Source organism: Pongo abelii, chromosome 10 (genome assembly GCF_028885655.2).
Source record: "Pongo abelii isolate AG06213 chromosome 10, NHGRI_mPonAbe1-v2.0_pri, whole genome shotgun sequence".
NCBI classification, from domain to species: Eukaryota; Metazoa; Chordata; class Mammalia; order Primates; family Hominidae; genus Pongo; species Pongo abelii.
Window position 1 is genome coordinate 60,792,237 of NC_071995.2, and position 16,435 is coordinate 60,808,671.

Genomic DNA, 16,435 nt, shown 5'->3' on the forward strand with positions numbered 1-16,435 from the left:
GCAGGCCTGCACTAGAACTTCCCCACATGAAGCTGTCCACCTGCTTCTGAGCAGCGTGGTGGAATGGATCTTCTCTCTTTTCTGGCAGGGAAAAGAGTGGGCAGAGCAAATAACAGCCTGGCAGTGTAGGAAAGCAAGAGATCCCTGCCACCAGGCAGATGGTCAGGTCCTCAGTGTATGGGTCATAGGCATCTCCTACAGCTACTTTGCTAGGACCCAATGCCGGCGGATCTCTCACTGATTCTCATGAAGGTCTGGAGGTATTAGTTAGATGTTAGTCATCCGATGCTAAGTTTTTCAGGAACCAAAGGAAGCAAGCTAAGTTGTCACCAGGCTGGTCATATTTGCCCAGATATGGAACTCTGAGCAAGTAATTCTGGGCAGGCTTGGTGACAGGACAGGATGGGATCAGACAGGGTGACTGAGGGTGAGCAGGAGAACTGTGCTTCCCATTTGCTGTAGCCTCAACAGTTTCTAGGTCTGGTGGGAATTCTGGATCACTTTGAGGGGCTCTGAAAATCCTACTGGGAGTAAGGCTTGGGGTGCCGGTGGGTATGAAGGAAGCTTAAATATGAGGTTTTACAGAGAGGTTCTCCTGGGAAGGAATGAAGGCAACTAACACTTAATAGGTCAGGTCAACAGTGGTGCTTTGGGTGAGAAGAATTCGGGTGTGAATCCAAGCTCTGCTTTCATAAGCAATATGGTTTTAGCAGGTTATTTAATTTCTTGGGCCTCAGTTTATCTGTAAATGAGATTAATTATGTATCTCACACTGCTGTTTTCATAATGTAATGTCTATTAATATACTTATCTTAGTTGTTTCTGCTTACAAAAAATTATTATAGTCACCTAGTGATTACTGAATCCTATTATACCCTGAGTACTACACTCAGTGCTTTCAGAGTTCTAATTTTACCCTCTTAACAATCTTCTGGACAACACTGGCTACATCATTTGTGGGGCCCGGTGAAAAACAGTAACAGGGAGCCTGTGTTCAAAATTAAGAATTTCAAGACAGGGACAGCAGAGCATTAAACTAAGCACAGCACCCTCTGCGACCGCATAAGTCACAGGCCCATGAAGCTCGTCATGCCTACTGGGTACATACTGTTTTATTCCTTTTATTTTGGTCCATCCATGAAAACTAAGGAACAAAGGCGTAAGTGGTCAACCGACAGCAGCATCTGTTCTAAGCCCTTTATGATCTTTCAGAACTTTCAGATTGTATCAGCATGAATACAATCCACTACCCAAGCTGGACTAACATGGGTTTAGGGGTTACCATGTGCCAGTGCCATACCAGGTACTTCATACACCTGATCTTACTCCCCAACAATTTTACAAAGCAGGAGTCGATTCAATTTACGAATGAGAACACTACATCCTGGAGAGGTTAAGACCTAGCCCGAGGTCATTCGCCCAAGACTGGGTGGATCTTGAGCCTGAGCTTAACATCATGGTTATAACCCTCATCCTAACCCTATGTTGGGCCTTTAACCTACACACACATTTTTACAAAACATAATAAAGGGGCCATAAGAGGCCTGTGATCCTTTGCACTTAGACCATGCAAAGTCTGAATCAGCAAACCTTGTTAAAAGAACTCACACACACAGAGCCACACACGGTATGGGCACAAAGATGTCTCTGACATTATTTATAACATTAAATAACTAGAAGAAATTATTGAATGAAAAACTCATTAAATAAACTAGCATAAACCCAAACAAAAGAATTCTATGGTGTCACTTACAATGACACTATAGAGAATATGCAATGACACAGAGTTGCGTTAAGTGTAAAAAAGCAGGTCATCAAACAATATGTATGTGTGCATGAACTTTTGAGTGCTGGGTCATATATGCACAGATCTTTATAGAAGACATACATATGTATACAGATGCTCCTCTGCTTACAGTGGGGTTACATCCCAATAAACCCATCGTAACCTGAAAATATTATAAGTCAAAATGCATTTCATACAACTAGCCTACTGATCAGAGCTTAGCCTGGCCTACCTTAAATATGCTCAGAACACTTACATTAGCCTACAGTTGGGCAAAATCATCTGGCAACACAGTCCACTGTAGAGTGTAGGTTGTTTACCCTCATGATTGTGTGGCTGACTAGGAGCTGCTGGCTCACTGCCGCTGTCCAGCATCACAAGAGAGTATCATACCACATATCCCTAGCCTGGAAAAAGGTCAAAATTCAAAATCAATTTGAAGTATGATTTCTACCGAATGCATATTGCTTTCACATCAGAAAGTTAAAAAAAAAAAGTAGCGGTGCTTTCATTCTGTTTTGTAAAATGAAGGCTGCCCTGATTTAAAAAAAAAATGTAAGTTGGGAACCATCTGTATACAAATGAACAGGTTATGGTCTGAATGTGTCTCCTAAAATTCATGTGTTGGCAATTTAACCCCTAATGCAACAATGTTGGGAGGCAGACCTTTTGGGAGGTGTTTAGGCCATGAAGGTAGAGCCCTCGTGAATTAATGCTGCTATAAAAAAGGGCTTGTGAGAGTGAGTTCACTCTCTTGCCCTTCCACCTTCTGCCATGTGAAAACAGAGCAAGAAAGCCCTTACCAGATGCTAGTGTCTTGATCTTGGGGCTTCCCAGACCCCAGAACTGTGATAAATTTTGTTCTTTATAAATTACTCAGTTTGTAGTATTGTTATAGCAGCACCAGACAGACTAAAGCTGTGTATGTGTGTGTAAATACAGATACGTGGCATGCATATATATTATTAACAGGTAAGAATCCAAAGGATATTCCTGAGCACATTTCTTAACAAACCCTGTGTCTAAGAAGGTGATTCGTGTTCAGGACACACTACCTCAAATCATAGTACCTGGGCATTTGAGGAAACAGTAGAAGCAGGCCATAGAAACTAGGAAGAATCCCCCTTACTCCTCCTCTAAAGTAAGCCATGAGACCTAGCTCACCTTTCCCGGAAAACAGATCATTAAGACCCGATTCCAGAGGGGCCCTGCACCATACCCAGAGGAAAGAAATATCACACAGGGATGCCAAGATGATGCTGAACAAACAGGCCTTGCTAAGTACCCCTACCCCTGAGTTTATTACCATTAGATCTTTTGTCCTTTGATCAAACTTCTGTATGACTGTCCCTAAAAATACAATTTGCCCTGTTTCCTTGGGGCTTTATTTCTGAAGACATCTGTGTGACATAAGCTTATATTAAATCAGTTTGTTTGCTTTTCTCTTGTTAATCTGTCTTTTGTTATAGGGGCATCAGCCATGAATGGGTAAGAAATCTCTTCTCCCATACAAGGGTAAGTGTGGAGATTTCAGGCGCTTTGCCTCCTAACAGGAGGATGAGTGGGCTCTTTGATGGTGCTTTAAACCAGGGACCCTTGGGCTCTTTTTGGCTGGTATCCATTTGCCTGGGCGGCTGTGTCAGAAGATCTGTTGAGGCAGATGTCTGCGGGTTAGTTGGGAACTCCTCAACAGCTTTGATAACTGCAGGGGCCACCTACCCTCTCCCTCTGAGGATGTGCAGGTTTGAAAGGGCCTTAAACATTATGTTACTCTGAGGCGCCTTCACACACACAGCCTTTCATGATTTCCACAAACTGCTTGCTTTCTCCCAGGATAACAACAGGGTATGATATTTCATCAAACATATATGCCATTAGATGCACCATCATTATATTACTTTCAGGAAGAAAAAAAGTGGCCAATTAAAATATGTATAATTCTTTCTTAACACTTCAAATTTTAATTTTATCCTTTTCATAAGAGCTGAGACCTAGACACATTTTTATTATCTATCACTATTATATATATTTAAGAAGGGATATAGAAGTGAAGTAGGTTGGCTAAGGTTTCCAAAACCTTTATATTTAGAATCCAACTGCTCTCATCATTTTTCAACTCTGAATCATGAATGTTCATAATTTTCCACATAGAAGTGTTGTGTGTTTCATGACAGCACCAGTGACGCAGCATTTTTTAAGTAATCCGCAACAGCACTGGAAGCCTCAAAGCTAAGGGTGCAGAAGTTCTTAAGCCAGCTTTGCAATCCTCTAGAGCCAGCTTACTTCTGACTCCCACTTCAGGAATGCGGCCAAACGAGTCTGATTCACACCTCCTCAAACTCCTCCGCACAATTAGTTGGATCCAGTGATGCTTAACAAGCCCTTCACTTTTCTCTGCAGGATTTTCTTCCAAGCCGCTGGACACCCATCCCACAAAAGTTTGGTGTGTTGGGACTCAGGACATTCTACTCCAAAATATGGCACACCTTGGCATTTGAGGAAACAGCAGAAACAGGAAAGTCTCCCAACCTCCCCTTGTCCCTCTCCCCTGAAGCAGGTCACAGGATCCTCATTCCAGAGGTGCCCGCCCTACATCCAGAGGAAAGAAACATCTTTAACTCTGAAGACACAGGGATACAGAAGAATCTGAACAAACAGCCTTGCTAAATTCTCCCCAGTTTATTCCCATTAGATCATACCCACTTTATCCAGTTATATTTCTCCATGACTGTCCAGTCTTCCTCAAACTTAAGCATAAAAATATACAAAGCTTACCTATTTCTTTAGGTCTTCAATTTCTCATAAAGTCTCCTGTGTCATGTAAAACTTATATTAAATAGATTTGTATGCTTTTGTTTATCTTGCCTTTTGTTATGGGGGACCTTGTGATGGGTGAGGAAATCTTTTCCACCCCTGCAGGTGTCTGCCCTTTTGATGTTCATATATGTCCAGGAGATGACATGTCATGCCTGTCCCCTGGCTGGCAGCAAAAATCAAATATAAAATTCAGATATGTTAAAAAACAAACAGGTGTCTTAGTCCTGAGGAAATACTGTTATACTCACCCACCCCCCCCCCCCCCCACTGATACTGATGCCACACTCTTAGATTTCTCCATCCTTCTGATTTTTCTTCCTCTGTTGCTGACACAGCACAGGTGGCATGATTCATTTTCTGTCATAATCATGCTTACCATAGAAATTATAAGTACTCCATGTGTACCTGTGATGTATTTTTACCACTCTCTCTTTTTTAAAAAATCACCACCCACCTCCTTACCAGCACATTCAATACTTACTGCTGTTGCATATGTCAAACCCTATGGAGTTAATGGCGTTAAAGGAACTCATCTCAAGAACTTGGTACAAACAGAGCAAACATATGGTTGCTTAATGATAAATGAGATGCTAAAATACATGGCTGCACACAATTTGTAAAAACCTGTTGGTTTTCAGAGGAAAACATTTATGCTTGTTAGTCTATCTTTTTGTGCAATCATAAAAGTTTATATAGTCTTATATGCACACATGTTTACACATGTACAGTCATCAAAATATTAAAAAAAGTTATCTGAGGGTTTTCTTTTTAATGTACCCATAATTGTGGATATTTTGACCATTGGACACAGATTACTTTCATTTGAAAAAAAAAAACCCTCTAAAAATTAGTTTTCTGAGAACCCAGTGTTTAAAGCAAGTTTTAAAAGATTGTTGAGAAGAGCGTTACTGCTTCTTGTTCTAATAATTTTAGGGAAAGCCAAAATCCTGGAGAAGAGGCAAGCAGGGCAGGGGCCTGGCTCCAACGCAGGGATGTGGCAGCCGCAGATTCCCATCAGGCCAGCACAGAGATGTTTTGTCCACAAAAGCAGAGTGGCCAAACAACTTGGGGATTTGGAAACTTCTTAGGGCCTGCCCAGAATTCAAGTGACCATGACTGGCTAGAATTACTTCATTTGTACTGGTCTGTGCCTCTGGAAGCATTGCTCAAGTCAGCATTCTGGAGTCCTGAGTCTTCAAAATGATTTTACTTTGGATTTACCATAAGCAATAAGCCCAAAGTCTGTAAAGTGCTGGGGCAGGAATTTGCTAGTTTGCTAATAATTTACTGACTTTTTTTTTTGAGACAGAGTTTCACTCTTGTCAACCAGGCTGTAATGCAATGGCTCGATCTTGGCTCACTGCAACCTCCGCCTCCTGGGTTCAAGCAATTCTCCTGCCTCAGCCTCCTGAGTAGCTAGGATTACAGGTGCCCACTACCATGCCCAGCAAATTTTTGTATTTTTAGTAGAGACAGGGTTTCACCATGTTGACCAGGCTGGTCTAGAACTCCTAATCTCAGGTGATTCACCTGCCTCAGCCTCCCAAAGTGCTGGGATTACAGGCATGAGCCACCATGCCCGGCCATGTGTTCATCATTTTTAAAACATTACTCCAGTGCCCAGCATAGCACCCAACATAGTAAAGGTGCTGAATAAGTATTTGCTAGAAGAATGAATACAAGACATTCTGACCTGTTCTACACAATCACAACTTAGTGATTATTTAAACTATAAAATAACACAGCCTTCAATCTTTTGAAAAAGTTAAAACTAGGCCCATATTGTATAAAAACCATCTTGGACACATGTAGTTTGGATTTAGTTAACTTCTTATAAATTGATAGATGTCTTCCCATAAAAACACATGTGCATGGCTGCATGTGGTTTTTAAAACCCCATGATGTTATTTTACAATCCTAAGAATATCTAAATAATAATGCTTTGTCTCTTTACTTAATAAGCCTGCAGATGAGAAACCTATAAATTAGCAGTTGATATTAAAATGCAATTATTAATATTATTATTATTATTATTATTTGAGACAGATTCTCACTCTGTTGCCCAGGCCAAAGTGCAGTGATGCAATCTTGGCTCACTGCAATGTCTGCCTCCCAGGTTCAAGTGAACCTCAGCCTCCTGAGTAGCTGGGACTACAGGCATGTGCCACCATGCCCGGCTAATTTTGGTATTTTCAGGAGAGACGGGGTTTCACCATGTTGGCCAGGCTGGTCTTGACTTCCGGACCTCAGGTGATCCATTCCCCTTGGCCTCCCAAAGTGCTGGGATTACAGGCGTAAGCCACCACGCCCAGCCTTAAAATGCAATTTAAAGTGTACCAGCCCACCCTCCGATTAAAAAAAAAAAAGTATCTCTTCTTGTACCTCCATTTTAATCCTAAATTTTGAGGTTTTCCTTCAAGGAAACACAACAGAATGCCACTAAATGAGGGGAGAGGGTGGAGGTATACCCCAAGTTCATGTGTGTGCCACAAATATCACCTGGGGGAAAAAGCTTGATAACCTCTGCCCTAGCAAGACCAAATGCAGGTAATCAAGACTCTTAGGGACTCTAAAGAGCACAGATTTGTTAAAAAGAGAATAGGACATATCCTCATCACTTAGTGATCTGAGCAGCTAAAAAAAGGAAACTTACAAACATGGTTATATCTGGCCAGGAACAAGGACACCTCTCAGGAAAGGATGCTGGAATAACTGACTGTGTCAGGGCAGGACACCAGAGTTGGAGTAGGGGAATTGGATGTCTTTATGGCCACTCTCCTCTCTAGTCCTGAGCAGAAACTGGTTTCAAAGGAAGAGAAGGGAGATGAGCATTGCACTGTGGAAAAATACAACTCCATCCCAAAGAAAGTTTCTGAGTACCCTGAGGGATGGAGGCATAACAGGAGGGAACAAGCCTGAAGAAGAGGCACCTTCCAGAAGCTTCCAGTAAGCCTCTCACTAGGGAAGAGGGAGGCCAGAAGTCTAGAGTAGGTGAGCAACCTGAACCCAAGGCTGTCTCACTCTAGATCACATGGCCCTGAGCTCCACTTTCCTGGGCTCAGGGAGAGTTTTGAGCACCTCAGCAGGGCAAGGAGAAAAGGGTAGCTGGAAGCAGGGAACTCAGACCCCAGGGAGGGAAACTAGCCCTGGTTATGGGAGGAGTCTAAGGTGACCAGGGCTCCAGCGGAGGGCTGAGCACCAGCCTTCCAGTGGACACAAAGATGGGGCTTTGAGGTTACTCAAAATTGCTTGCTAGGGAATACAAAATGCTTCCTCATTTTCTTCCTCCTTTTGATAATTTTTTTTTTCCTGTTGCTTTGTGGTCAGCTGGCCAGTGAGTAGTGTCAGCCAAGAAGGAGACTGTCCCAGGGCTTGGGGTATCCAGACAAAGGAATTCATGCAACTAACATTTGAGCCCTTACATATGCTAAGTACCAGGGGCTAGGGGTTTGGGGCTCAAAGAACACAAAAAGAGGCCCCTCTGCTCAGAGCTGACACACACGAGTGAGGGAGGCTGAGGACGGCTTACAGGCAGAAATGGAGCCATTCACAGGGACCAAGGAACAGAGTGGGTCACACACCGAAGAGGATCAGAGAGAATCTGCAAAGGAGCTTAAGAGTTGGTCAGGCAAGAGCTCTAGGGCAAGTGTGGTCACAGCAAAGGCTGGGAAGTGGGAGACAGCACGGCATTTGGAGGTACTCCTAGGAGAGAAGACAGTGGCGCAGAGAGGAGGCAGGAGTGCAGACACTGGCACCAAAGATGGCCCCTCCTGCAAAGGGTAATGTGCAGTTAAAGAAAGGATACATAGAGTTAAATAAAGTGAAACTACTTAAACTTTTCAGTGAATTATATGTGGTAAAGTGCTCTTCTCATACGCATACAAGCTGATGAAGTTTCACAAATTGAACACACCTGTGTAGCTGGCATCCAGATCAAGAAAGAACATTACCAGCATCCTGGGACCAGCACCCCATCATCAGGATCCCATCCAATCACTGCCACTGCCCCAAACGGACACTATTCCAACTTCAAGACTGGCCTTGCCTGTTTCTGTGCTTCATCTGAAATCCTACAGGATGCCTTCTTTGCTGGGTATTAAGTCTGCGAAATTCATCCACATCGTGTGTAATTGCCACTTGCTCATTCTCCGTGCTGTACATTAATTCCATCCTGTGACTATTTCATTATTTATTTACCCATTCTATTTTCCAAGGGCATTCAGATAAGCCATCATATCCCCTGTGACCTGCATGTACACATCCAGATGGCCGGTTCCTGCCTTAACTGATGACATTCCAAGTGAAAATGACCTGTTCCTGCCTTAACTGATGACATTGTCTTGTGAAATTCCTTCTCCTGGCTCATCCTGGCTCAAAAGCTCCCCCACTGAGCACCTTGTGACCCCCACTCTGCCCACCAGAGAACAACTCCCCTTTGACTGTAATTTTCCATTACCTACCCAAATCCTATAAAACGGCCCCACCCCTATCTCCCTTCGCTGACTCTCTTTTCGGACTCAGCCCACCTGCATCCAGGTGAAATAAACAGCTTTATTGCTCACACAAAGCCTGTTTGGTGGTCTCTTCACATGGACGCGCATGAAAGTTTCCCGTTTAAGCTGTTACAAACAGTGCTGCTATGCACGCTCTGGTCTTTGGGTGAACATTCGTACACATTTCTGTTAGGTACACACTTAGGAGTAACACTGCTGGACCACAGCACTTTCAACTTTAGGGAGACTGCCAAACTCTTTTTCAAAGGAGTTGTTCCAATTTCCACCCTCATCAGCAGAATGTGGAAAATAAGAATACTTATGTGTTAAATAAGATAAATGAGATGGCAGATTCCACGACAGAAAATCTTTTGTAAAGTTCTCTGACTAAAAACTAGAATCCTCTACCTAAAACTTATACATTAATTAATTTTTTAAATGTTCAGACCTCACAGCATTTGAGAGAAAGTAATCAAAATAAGAATTTTCTGTGTACAATACAAATCTTTTTTTTTTTTTTAATTGAGTAATCTCTCCTTTTTCTTGCCCTTAGAGGGGGAAAATCTCATCAGATTATACGAGAAGAGCATTGGAAGCCTTGCAATTCAAGATGATTTATCAAGATAGAAAGTCTAAGGTCAAGAATGAAATGAAATTAATAATGTCAGCCAAGCCACTGGTGATCACTAACAGTCACGCTAACAGTCAAATGAGACAGCTTTTCCAGAGCCAAGGCTGGCTGCCTGATTTACAGTGCAGGAATAGAATATTTTGGTTTGGGTTAGAAAAAAATGTGAAATGGCTGAGACCCAAATATGTATAGGTTGGATTCTTTCATGAAGAGCTCTGTTCTTAACTTGTTGTCAAAAATCTCAAAGTAACAAGAATCAAGCTTGTATACATAAGCTATTACAGAATTGAATACGAATAAAATTCTGCCTGGTTTATGAAGATTTTAAGAGAAGTTCACATTTAAATTTCTACATGATCCAGGGGACCTACTGTAAACAGAAAAAATGCCACAATAGCTTTTAGTCTGCCATTTTATAATTAGAAAATTTGAACCTCATATGCCGTTTTACGAAAAGGGGTTAAATGAGGAAGTAGGTGGGACTGGAGTGGATTTTTTTTATGACTCAGACATTCTCCTAAGGAGCAAAGCACAGAGATGGTGAAACTGTCTTTTTTTGAATAAAGCCAGGCTTGCTGGGTCTAGCCACCTGCTCTCAAGGTTAGGTGGGATGCCAAGGTGGTGCACCTGTCATTTTGACCCACCAGCACACTTGAACCTCCCCAATTATAGCCTCCTGTCTTGAAAGCAGGTTCAGGCTTAAGGAGTACTTTTCTGGAGACAACTCTTGAGCAGGAAAAATCCCAGAGAGCCAAGCAGCACCAGGGAAACAGCAGACAAACAGAACCCGGCTCGGCGTTGAGAGCTGGGGGTAGTTCCAAGGACACTGCAAGAAATCACCTCAGATAATGTTGCACTTGTGTTCATCAAATATGTACTTGAAACCCACGTTCATCTCTTCTATACACTGCCCTTGATGAAAAACAGCTGCAAACTTGGATTATTCTGCAAGGACAGAAGTACGTTATTTGAAGATATGATGACACCGGCACAACTTAATGTAATCAAATCAGAGTTTATAAATATGTCCCGGCAGAATGGAGGGAAAACCATCACCCTCATACCTCAGGGCTATGGATGTCTCCTGAGGGAGATCCATTTCTGGCTGTGACCTGAAGCAAAGGTAGGGGTGATTTCCTTGAGGCCACAGCATCAGAACAGTAAAATCTGTTGTGAAATGTCCATCAACCAGACGCCCTTCCCTCCTATCTGCGCCTTGACTCCACCAAAACATTCTGTCCAGCTTGGTGAAGCCCCTTAAATATTTTATTTCAATCACCATGGAAACCTTAAAAACAAAACCCAGCAACAGAAGAGCAAGGATTAGTCACGACTGCAGGATCATCAGCTCTCCCTGGTGCTGAGGCAAGAGTGCCCGTCCCTTGAACTCCTCATCACACACCTGCCACATTCTGTGTGAACATGTCAAACCCTCAAGCCTGCTCAATTAATCACCCTGCCTGAGAATCTATGAAACAAAGTTCACATTACCCAGAGAGCCACATGAAGGGCGCTCTGAGGTCAGAATGCAAGACCAAACAAAATTAATGTGCCTGCCACATCCATCATCTTGTAATCTGCTTCCAGTTCCATAATCCCCGAATGTCCAGACTGTGCATACCAAGAACACTGAACATTCCTCTTTGATGTGGATCAAAATGGTTCATGTAGAAAGGACTCTGGCCACCTTCTTCACTAGCAAGAAAAGCATTAACCATTTCTACAAGTCAAACAGACCTGGGACTGCAGACATCTGCTCAATGCAAGTGGCTAGGGACCCAACATTTTTTTTTTTTTTTTTTTTTTGAGACGGAGTCTCGCTCTGTCGCCCAGGCTGGAGGGCAGTGGCGTGATCTCGGCTCACTGCAAGTTCTGCCTCCCAGGTTCACGCCATTCCCCTGCCTCAGCCTCCCGAGTAGCTGGGACTACAGGTGCCCGCCACTACGCCTGGCTAATTTTTTTGTATTTTTAGTAGAGACAGGGTTTCACCGTGTTAGCCAGGATGGGGACCCAGAAGTTTTAATGACTCTATCATAGATGTTTCTTCATATACCCTAAATATAAAATTTGATTTACCCTAAGAACAAGGAATACACCGTTAATTTTTCAGTGACTACTAACTGCTGAGGCCACGTTAAGGAAGATGATACAACTATCATTGTACTAAACTATTTTGTGATCATTCAAGGGAATGAATGTTTAAAATAATGAATCAGTAGGATTACATGCACTTAAAATTATAACACAGTATACTGTATTTTATATTACCATGCAATTACTTTTCATTTTAATTTCTGAGCATGTTGTGAGTACCTAAAAGGAAGTATTGCTACCCATTTCATTCAGGAAGAAAGGAGATTCAGAGACATAGTGTGAGGGGAAGCTAGAGGTCACATGACTCATGACTGGGCTGGGCTGGGAGAAATCCACATCACACTCCTATTTTCCTCTCATAGTTGATACTATTTTCTCCACCCCACTCCCTGCCAAGATGGAGTCTTGCTCTGTTGCCCAGGCTGGAGTTGCAGTGGCACGATCTCGGCTTACCGCAACCTCCGCCTCCCGGGTTCAAGCAATTCTCCTGCCTCAGCCTCTTGAGTAGCGGGGATTAGAGGCACGTGCCACCACACCTAGCTAATTTTTTTTGGTATTTTTAGTAGAGATGGGGTTTCACCACGTTGGCCAGGCTGGTCTCGAACTCCTGACCTTGTGATCTGCCCACCTTGGCCTCTCAAAGTGCTAGGATTACAGGTGTGAGCCACCATGCCTGGCCGATACTATTTTCAAGATTTTACACTATTAATCTCTAATTCCCTCCAATATTTACCATAAAGATTTCACCATAAGATTATTTTATGCTATGAATATTCTAACTCAGGGTATTTTATGTTCTGATTATTTAAACTCCTGATGTCTGAGGAGAAATGTTTTTAGTTATAAACCAGAGTAACCCATTTGATTTAGGAGTAAGGATTAAAAAGGATATGAGCAGCATTCTTACCTTTTAAAAATTCAGACATTAGGTTTGGTTCTGTGGACTAATAGTGTCCATACTGATTGTTTAAGAGCGACACCAAATTATGCATTAATCTTAGCAATGTTAGAAATGGTTCTTAAATAAAAACGAGAAAAAAAATTACCCTGGTTTGCAGGCCAGTGGGATCTTTGCTACCGACTGAATGTATCTCCCCAAAACTCACATGTTGAAGCCAAATCCCCAATGTGATGGTATTTAGATGTGGGGCCTTTGGGAAGTGATTAGGTCATGAGGGTAGAGCCCTCATAAATGGGATTAGATCCCTTATAAAAGAGGCTCCAGGGAGCATCCTTGTCCCTTCTGCCACATGATTTTTTTTTTTTTTAAAGAAAATAAAAAAAAAGACTGCCATATACAAATCAGGAAGTAGAGCCCTCACCAGACCTTGACTCTACCAGTAACTTGATGTTGGACTTCCCAGCCTCCAGATCTGTGAGAAATTAATTCTGTAGTTTATCAACTACCCAGTTTATGGTTTTTTGCTACAGCAGCCCAAACAGACGAAGACAGATTTGTAGTGGTAAGACTTTAATTCTTCAAACAATAGCTAAATGAGTAGTACTGTGTGTCACAAAACAGTACGGCATGTATTAGTCCTTACACAGCCTTCTGAAGTTTTCTATCCCATTACTGTTGAAGAAATTGGGAGTCACTGAAGTTCCCTGTGGAAATTACATACACTTACGTGACAAAGCTGAGATCTGAAGCCACATGCATCTTATTTCAACCATCCTGAAATATACCGCTGACATTTGGGAATCTGAAAATGTCAGCATTCCTATACTTCCGCCAACCAAGTTAACCTCCCAGGTCCATTCTTGTAACATGAAAAGATGAAATCATTTTAAAACAGAAAGTGCAAAAAGTTAACTTATTATTCATTGCCTCTCGTAGGAAAACAGAAACCTGAATAGGAAATGGGTTTCAATAAAGAGCAGGAGGTGGGCTGTGCATGGTGGCTCACGCTTGTAACCCCCAGCAATTTGGGAGGCTGAGGCGAGAGGATTGCTTGAGTCCAGGAGTTTAACACCAGCCCTGGCAACACAGTGAGACCCCCCATCTCTACAAAAGAAAAAGTTAATTAGCCAGGCATGGTGGCGCACCTGTAGTCCTAGCTAAACAGAGGCTGAGGTAGGAGGATTTGTTGGGCCTAGGAGGTTGAGGCCACAGTGAGCCATGGTTGTGCTACTACAGTCTAGACTGGATGACAGAGTGAAACCCTGTCTCAAAACAAAAAACAAAAAAACAACGGAAGGTGAGGATAGGATATAATAGAGGCAAGGGAGGCAAAGGCTTCATACCCTGCTGTGAAATGTTTGGGCGGAGGGCAGAAGAGAAAGGACTGTTTGGTAATGATCTAGAAGTCAATATGAATATTGTTTTTAATTTTTTTTTTTTTTTTAAGAGACAAGGTCTCACTCTGTTACCTAGGCTGCCCCAGGAGTGCAGTAGTGCAGTCTCGGTTCACTGCAACCTCTGCCTTCTGGGCTCAAGTGATCCTCCCACTTCAGCCTTCTGAGTAGCTGGGACTACAGGCACACACCGCCATGCCTGGCTAATTTTTTTTTTTTTTCATTTGTTTTGTAGAGACAGTATTTTGCCATGTTGCCCAGACTGGTCTTGAACTCCTGGGCTCAAGCGATCCTCCCACCTCAGCCTTCCAAAGTGCTGGGATTACAGGCATGAGCCACCGTGCCCAGCCTGTTTTTAAATCTTTCATTCAGTAAACAGATACTGGTTCTATACCTCCTCTGTGCCAGGTGCTGTGTTGAATACTGGCAATATGAGGTGACTAAGGAAAGTGGCCTGCCCTCCAGAACTCAGTCTGAAGAGTGGGAGAGACCTGAACAAGCAACACCATATGCTGAGAGCCACACTGCAGGGATCTGGAAGCTGTGGTACAAGCACTGGGGACTGACTCCCTAGGAGGATTAGGGGACACTTTGCAGAAGAAGTGATATTTGTGCTGGGGTCTCAAAGAATGAAGAGGAGTTTTCCTAACAGAAAAGAAAGAAAAGGCCATCCAGGCAGACCATACTTCCAAAGGCATGGGGGTCAGAGATCAGAGAAATCATGATATGTCCTGGAAATGGAAGGTAGTTCTCTGTGGCTGGAGCATGGGATGCCTGGTGGCAGTGGTGAGATAGGACTGGAGAGGTGGGCACGGGCCAGGATTCCAGGAAGGCCAAGAAGGGCGGTCTGCATTCTGTAAATTGCAGGGAGCCAAAGGCCTTTAGACAAGGGAGTGACAAGGTGGGTAATAAGGTCACTTGGATAGCCTTGTGGAATAGAGTAGAGAAAGCCAGACAGGTGGCAGAGAGGCCAGCTGTAATGAATTCTACTTGGAGGGACCCTTGCAGCTCAGAGGCCCTTGGTGACCCTATCATCTAGCTCTCCACTTCACAAGTGATAAACTGAGGTCAGAAAAGGTTAAGAAACTTGCACATAACTGTCCAGCTGGTAACACAGCTGGGGCCAGAATGAAGATCTGAAGGCTGCGGTGGGGTCCTTTCCACCGGCCCAGACTACCAAAGAAAATGACGAAGTCTGAAGCCTGGATTCCCTAGTAGTGGTTTTCAAGTTTATCAGCTTAAGACACCACCACAAAGGTTAGAAAGCAACAGTAGGTGAAAGATTGAAGTACTGTTTTTACAATCATTTTGGATTCCTGCTGTCTTATACACCAAATAAGTAGTTAAAGCGACACAGTTCATAGAATAAAATGAACGAAAACACAGACGTGGGAATGGAAGGAAAGTGCAGAGCTACTTTCTAAATCAACCAAATTAATTAAATCCTGACCACACATACTGAAATGCAGAGATGCAAACAAAGTCCTTTTTGAGTAGCCTGGATCAATTCTTTCCTAAGAGCAGATGGGCACTACTTTAGCTGTGTTGTCTACAAAGAAATCCAGTTGGTGAGAAAATATTTCATCCACAGAAGTACGATTCACAGGGTTAGTCCCTAGAGGTATCTGCCCCAAGGTCCCCTGGGATGATTATCAGAGTCACTTTAAACCAAGATTCTAAGCCTAATACCCTTGTCCCTGGAATTTGAAGACAAGGAAGTGAGTCTATTCTGTTTCCCAGAAAACTGAGCCCGCTCATAATTTCATTCCAAAGAGAATAATCTACATAGAGAACTTATTTTCAGGATAGAAACAGATTTTCTGACACCTGCACCTTTCCCAAAGGGCCTGTAAGACTTCATATCTGAGCATGAAGTAGTGGCGTGTCAGCAGAGACCTTAGAGCTGCCATGTGGGCAGATTCTTCCTCACAACGGGAATCAGACCAAGTTCCCTGTTTGAGTTAAAGTGAGTAGCGGGCCATGGAAGAAGGTATCTGTGTTTTTCAAAACTGCATTTCACATTGTACATAAGAAGCCATTAAAAAAAAAAAAAAAACAAAAAAACCAGAGCACACCATGTCTTCAATTGGTCACAGATGGGAGAAAATCAGCCGCAATAATAAATTCACGGAGGTGGAGTGTGTCGTCACACACGGAGCCAGGATGTGTAATCCAGAAGGTGTGTGGGGGGGAGTTAATACCATATGTCATTTCAATGCGGTGAGCCTGCTCCCATGTCAGTAGCAACGTGTTCCTCCAGAACAGCTCCGATGCCATCCCTGATGCCACTGCCCTCTGCCAAGCCTAGATGACTCTTAC

The 16,435-nt window shown here is 43.0% G+C and overlaps 1 protein-coding gene and 1 long non-coding RNA gene across 3 annotated transcripts in view; both read right to left on the minus strand.

Moving 5' to 3' along the window:
- Nucleotides 1-16,435, minus strand: part of PPM1H (protein phosphatase, Mg2+/Mn2+ dependent 1H) — a 291,476-nt gene that overhangs the window by 77,170 nt on the left and 197,871 nt on the right. The window lies entirely within an intron of this gene.
- On the minus strand, nt 5,864-16,429 carry LOC134759510 (uncharacterized). The gene is made up of 2 exons (XR_010135784.1): nt 10,792-16,429; nt 5,864-10,672 (listed from the first exon to the last, which is right to left on the minus strand). It is a non-coding gene; the product is annotated as an uncharacterized LOC134759510 (long non-coding RNA).